The sequence below is a fragment of the Sinocyclocheilus anshuiensis genome, unplaced genomic scaffold, assembly GCF_001515605.1.
Source record: "Sinocyclocheilus anshuiensis isolate Anshui unplaced genomic scaffold, SAMN03320099.WGS_v1.1 scaffold1296, whole genome shotgun sequence".
Lineage (NCBI taxonomy): Eukaryota > Metazoa > Chordata > Actinopteri > Cypriniformes > Cyprinidae > Sinocyclocheilus > Sinocyclocheilus anshuiensis.
This window is the reverse complement of record NW_015542415.1, coordinates 465,137-472,625: the sequence shown is the minus strand read 5'-3', so window position 1 is coordinate 472,625 and position 7,489 is coordinate 465,137.

Below are 7,489 nucleotides of genomic sequence, written 5' to 3'. Positions count from 1 at the left end.
ATGTTCTTTTTCAAAGATTTTACAAGGCTTTTTTTGCTATTTTTTGTATTCAGTCATATTTTGAATAATACTCATACTCATTCACTACTCATAGTCATTCAGTTTTCATCTATTAATTCATAAATCAAACATTTTCTAATAAACAAAAATATGATTGCAGCCATTTAAAATGAATTTAAATGTAGCAGTTAGTTTGAGCTCTTTTGCTTCTTTCTGAAGTAGTTTGCATTTGGCCAGACACTGAACTCGGCTGAACTCTGCCTCACATGCTGCTGGACTGAAGCACCTCTATTAGGCCTCTACTGTACAGACAGATCTCACATTAATCTGGAGTTCAGTTCAGGCCTGAGGTGAGCGCAGCTGCTACTCTCTTCTGTACATCACACACATGTCAGACATGTGCCTATTTCAGGACATAAATCATACAATTAGTATATAATTTATTACAGTTATAGAATTTGGCTTTGTAGGGGGAAAAAAACAAGATTTGTAGGATCACCTGAAGGCCTTGTCAGTGTATCTGTTAAAAGTGAATAAATAAAGTTTTAACATGCAAGAACCTGTGGCATGTCTCATAGACAGCGTTCAGGAGAACAGATACATCAACCTCAGCTCTAAAAAATATTTATATGTCAGATTTTATCATGGTGTCAGCTGATATAAACTGTCATGTCATATGTCATAACATGTTTGTATCACACTGGTGTAGTCAACACACCCAGGGCAGAATTTCTATTTTCACTTCAGTTCGCTTTGCTTCTTCAGTGACAGCAGATGACAAGAAGGATACAATTACAGGCATCCATAACATCAAAAACACAGTCTCTTCTCTTTAATTCTCTTACTCTCTTGATCTGTTTGAACTATGAACTTTTCTACTTTTTCTCTGCACTGATTTTTTTCCTTTATCTGTCAGTAATGGATCAACCATCATTTTGGAAAGAAAAAATGCCAATAAGAGATATACAAGGGTCCTAAAATGCATTAGGACTCTTAAAATTATTTAAAAATGATATTAAAATTCATAATAAATATGATTTTATTCTAATAATAATTGTAATAGCTTATATCTTATTAATTAATATATATTATATTATTTATAGTTATACAATATGTATCTGTGTCTATAATAGATATTAATTTATTCTTTAGTCAGTGGGGTAGTTCACATTTTCTTTGTTTAAGTGTAAATGTATAAATAAGATGATTGTATATAAAATAAGTTCTTTTGTGATTGGTTATAATTTTTGCACAAATATTACAAATATATTAATCAAAATGTTTCTAGTTTCAGCATGTCCATATGTCAATGATCACAATAATATTACTGGTACATTATATGTACAACAACTAGTGTAAAAGTTCAAAATATTCTATTTACACTAAACGAATAGCTTCAATTAAAATGCTAGCAGAAAGCAGTCCTACTGTATCAGCTTTGTACCTTTTTTTCTGAGTGCTATTGAATAATTTGACCATGAGAATGCCATGATTATGCTGTTTGTATCTATGAGATTAACTACAGAATATCTGGAACAGGATGCAGTTTTGTGCTGGTTTAAGACATTCCTGTCACTCCTGAGTGGTTCCATCACATCATGTGAGCATGTGTACATCGGCAGAGAGCATGACCCTGAGTGCTGTCTGTCTCTGCCCAGAGGCTTTGGGATGCATTACCATGGGAAGCTCAGCGGAGCACACCAGTTCAAATCATTACACACACAGGTCACCCAAAGACAGTGAGAAAATAACAGAGAACAGAAAGTGTTCAGAGGAGTGCGAAGACAGAAACTGTGTCACTGTTTCATGCCAATGAATGATGCTATAAATGATTGCTGACAAGTTTTTAATCAAGATTTTCTTTGATGTCTGAAGACTCAAAGATTAAAAACATGAATATAACAAATGAGCACAGTGCAAATGTCTTGTTTCTGTCAGTGAAGTTCTTATTACTTCAGTTTGGCTTTCAGACATGACAAATATACAAATATAACGATCCCCATTAAGCCTGGCAGCAAGACTGTGTGTGAGAAGTGAGAACAGAAATTGGGCATGCTGATTATAGGAGGATGTGCACTAGATTAGACACTTTAGGCCAAAAAGTAGAAATAATATGATTAACAAATACCATTCAAATATTTGGGATGAAGTTTTTTCTGCCTCTAATTGAATATGCATAATAAAAACAGTAATATTGTGAAATATTATTACAATTTAAAAGAACTATTTTTTATTTGAATATATTTTAAAATGTAATTTATTCCTGTGATGCAAAGCTGAATTTTCAGTATCATTACTCCAGTCTTCAGTGTCATGTGATCCTTCAGAAATCATTCTAATATGCTGATTTGATGCTCAAGAAACATTTCTTAATATTATCAATGTTGAAAATAGTTGTTCTTTAAAACTTTTTTTTGGAAAGCATGATACATCTTTTCAGGATTCATTAATGAACAAAGTTCAAAAGAACATTGATTTGAAATAGTAATCTTTTGTAACATAAATATTCCCTCACTTGTCTTTGTAAAAATACATTTTTGAACAATAGAAGGCTATATATGCAAAAAAGAGAAAAAAAAAGGCCACACTAACCATATGCTTTGCCTTCGAGCCTTTCGTTCATTCCCTCTCACAGTTTCACACAGATTTCAGCAGTGTAAGCAGCGCTGCTCTGTGAGTGATGTTCTTAGAGATCTTCTTTCTGCTGCACTCCGAAGAGCTGCTACGGTTTCAAACGCAGGTCATGTGACCGCAATACAAGAGCAGAGGCTCGCTGGGAATGAATCTCCCCAGTCCAGCTGTGCTTCAGACATAAAAGACAATAATGTATCATCTCAGAAATATTACTTTTGCAGATTTAATGAAAATGAATAGCCTTGAAGACAACAAAGCAGCACTTACACACATATCTGGGTCAATGGTTGATTTGGAGGTTTCTGGGAGAAAACATAAGTCGCAGTTCAGAGGCATCCAAAGTAATGTGATGTATCTGTTGACAATCACTCTAAATCACTTGGTGATACAGTTGCATTAGAAAGATGACAGATTGAAAGAAGAGAGACAGAGCGAGACTGCATAAGATCATAAAGTGGTTCAAATGTCTTGAAAACTTGTTTCAGTCTCTCTTCCTCTCTATGGATTGTATTTTTGGAAACAAAACAACTCATTAAAAACAGGAACACACAAATTTGTTTTCAAGAGTGGCAGTCTGAGACTGAGAGAGTCGCACTGTTCATCCTGCAAACAGAAGGCGGCACTTTAATTTCAGTCTAATTCATAGAATTCATGATCTTACAATGACATAAAAGCAGTTCTTGCGAAGGTTTCAAGACATTGCTCTGAGGCTTTTGAGCAAGAGAAAACTGAATTTTCGGATAGAAAACAAAGATATGATATCAGTCATGATATTATCATGCTTAAAGGATGCAAGAGTGATAACAGAATAACATGCTGACAAAGGTTTGGGGTTGGTAAGATCTTTTTATGTTTTTGAAAGACGCCTCTGCTCACCAAGGCTGCATTTGTTTGATCAAAAATACAGTAAAAACAATAATTATAAATGTTATTACTGTTGTTTGTTTGTTTGTCTTTTTAATGCAGACTTTCTGAAGAAAAGAATTAAATGCTAAATTCACAGAGGCCATAAAACATGAGAGTGAGAGGAAGAGAGTAACTTAAGCTGATGGCTTGATTATGCACATTAAATATATTAAGGCTTGATTATGCATATTGTTAAATGTAACATTACCCTTTTACACATAATTGTAACATTAGAAGCATTTAAATAAACAGTCACATATATTTGCATATTCAAGAGTTCGTTTTACTAATAAGGCATTGAATGCATTCTAATTGGTGGTTTATTATGACAATATGAATGCTAAATGTTTAACAGCTTCAAGCAAGAGGCAATCAAGAAAACATCAAATCATAAATATGCAGAAATCAATCTCCCCTACCCCAATGAATAAAACAAAACACAATCCAATATTAGCATACTACCAGCTGTGAGACACACTTAGACGCCACATTACCACACCATCAGCACAGACTACAAACATGGGCTCCATCCAGACAGAAATAATTACCATAATATTCATTCATGAGGAATGACGGCACATCTTACATCTAGGGATAATAAAGTGCCATTTATCATTCCTTCCCATGACCTTGGCTGATTTGTATGGCACAAGTTTGAGGTCACGGCATCTGAATCTTATTCAGATTGCAATAAAAGGTCAAAGCTGTAGTCTATTTCATGCTTCATATATTATATCATTATGATTTACAGCATCCCTGCAGCATAACAATGCTTTGCAAACCCAAGATTTCAGGTCCTTTGTCTGACCATCTACAAAAACGCTATCCATTTTAAATGAATAAATCAATTATTTATCATATCATTCATTTTTAATGATTAAACGGTGTCTTCTACTCAGTAGGTCAATCATTATGTACATTGTTTGTAACTGCTTTAAAGGTACAATCCGCTGAACTGGATACTAAAGTGTACACTAGATGTACTGTCAAGCTCCAATCAATCAATCAATCAATCAATCAATCAATCAATCTGTAGTCTATTTCATGCTTCATATATTATATCATTATGATTTACAGCATCCCTGCAGCATAACAATGCTTTGCAAACCCAAGATTTCAGGTCCTTTGTCTGACCATCTACAAAAACGCTATCCATTTTAAATGAATAAATCAATTATTTATCATATCATTCATTTTTAATGATTAAACGGTGTCTTCTACTCAGTAGGTCAATCATTATGTACATTGTTTGTAACTGCTTTAAAGGTACAATCCGCTGAACTGGATACTAAAGTGTACACTAGATGTACTGTCAAGCTCCAATCAATCAATCAATCAATCAATCAATCAATCAATCAATCAAATTTCCTTCAAATGAAAAACTACAAATGCTTCTGTATAGTGACATTTATACACTAAATTGTGTAAGTGCACTTTGTAGTAAAATGTATACACTAAATTGTGTATCTCGTTTGAGATACTACTTCAAAGTTTCTAATAATCCTTAAGACCTTTATTTGATTTTGGTTGTGTTTCATTAAGGTTGGAGCTAAACTTCGCAGGAAGGTTGCCCTCCAGGAGCAGGTCTGGACACCCCTGAACTATACCACAGCTTTAGTTTAGGAACAAGCCAAGCAATTAAATGTAGTTTTGTGTATTTTTGCGACTTTGGAGTCCCCTACACTTAAGTGACTGGAATGCACTGTTGTAAATATATCACTGTTGTAAGTACGGTAAATAGCTGTACACGTGCATTTGTTGCTGCCTTAAAGTAATCCACCCTTTTCACTGAATTTTGTACCTGCTCTCCAGACTGACATTCTCCCAGAACAGTCGTTTGGAGGGAGCGTGGAAAAGAAAGAGAAGCCATGAGTAGATGGTTTCTTTTTGGCTAAGGTCTTCGTTTTGGGTAATATCTGTCTGTTTGCTATTGCTCAACTAGAAGTGTGTCTTTAAATCCAGACACAGGTGTAGACAGGCAGCCAGACTGAACTATGCTGATTCTAGAATTCTGCAGTCAGAGCAGTGCAAGATAACACACAGAAACATGACGCAAGTTGAAAACGGGCCTCTAGAACGCTGGCTGAAAGGTGGCACACGTCATTGCAGAGGCCAGACAGTTGTGTGTGAGAAGGTGTAGAGGAACAAAGCATCTTATTGCAGGGTGGGCTGTAGAAATACACTCTTTAGTGCATTTCATTTAGAGATTCTCTAGTAGAATGATTAAAGCGACACTATACCCAAAAATGAAAATTCTCTCATCATTTATTCACCCTCAAATCGTCCCAGATGTGTATGACTGTCTTTCTTCATATGACCACAAATAAAGAGGAAAGTGGAAAAAGTTGGTGAAAAATCTACACATAAACTGACCACTGGCTCTTTATTTATTTTTTAACTGTCACAGAATGGAACGCACAGAATTGTGGGATATCAAAGGCAGTGAAGAATACGTTTATGCTGCCTTTAAAAAGCGCTCAGATAAAGGCATCTCAGGAGACAGGAAGTGAAGATAACACTGGATTCAGACATGCCTTGATGCCTTCCTACCTTGGAATGCATCCTCTGGAGGCAGTATATTTCACCTTTCAGACGCAGCCCATATCACTTCTTGCACACTAACGTCACGCTTCACAACATTGACGTAGCATTTCACAACGCTCTCATTAACCCACACATGACTGTTGGCCAATGGTTTATAGTTAAAAATACTAGTATTGCAAACTTTTTCGTAGTACACACCTATCATTTCACCTCAGAAGACAATGATTCATCAACTGGCGTTGTATGGATTTTCGTCACGTTTTTAAACATTTAGATTTGGAGGTCATATATACTTACTTTATATGGACTCACAGAGATTAATTCTTTTTCTTAAAAATCTTTCAGTGTGTTCTTCCCAAAGAAAATAAGTCATATACATCTGACATGGCCGGACTTACCATTGGGCTTGAATGGGCTGTAGCCCAGGGGCCCCGCCTTGTAGGGGGTCCCGCCTTAACCCGTTTACATTTGTTCAGTTATGTCGTGCCAGTCAGAAATTATGTAGGTTACATTAAGTTTTAATACAATGTAGGTTAGATGAGTTAAAAAACTCATCAATCATTTGAAAACAGTGTGAGTGGTTCAGCTGTACCGCGTCTTCTCGCTCTCACTCTCACAAAATTGCTTCACATCAGTGCATCTCATCTGTACTAAGAGAGCTGCTGCACACCGCGATACAATACTTTCGCTCAGCTGACAGGACTGTCACTTGCCTAATCGGGTCAGAGTTGCATCATCACAAAAGTTTATCATCTGCACGTCTTTTTAAACCATTCGGTACTTGCGCGCTCCAAACTAGTTTTCTGGGCGCTCACGGTCACATCCAAAGCGCCGAGCACACGAAGCCGCCTCACAAACACCTCAAGAAAAAGTTTTTGTTTTCATTGTTTCTGACTCAAGTAACCTTGCATTTTAATAAATAATGTTACATAAAGACAATTAAACGGTCAGTAATAAATGAACAAGTTACTAGCAATAGCACAAGGATACAAATGAAACAAACTGTGTTTTAACTTTTTCAGGTTGGCTTGCCTAAAACTAACAGTAGCTTCTACTATTCAGGAACCAAATACTATGATGTATAAAGTCATAGATATAGATTATATTTATATATTAATCCATATTAAATATGAAAAAGTTATTTAGTCAAGAGCAGATTTGAGCAGAGTGATTTTTTTTCTTTTGTTCTTTAACACAGACTGACAGACAGCAGGTATAAAAGCTGCTGTCACTTTCATACCAAATGTTAATGTTAACAATGTTAATTAATTAGGCCTATTGGTTATTGTTAATTAATGTGAAAAACAAAAGACAAAATCACTCACTGCTCTTGACTGAATAACTTTTGTAACTTTAATTTTAAGAATTAATCTGTTTAATTTACAGTGAATTTACTGTTTTTAAT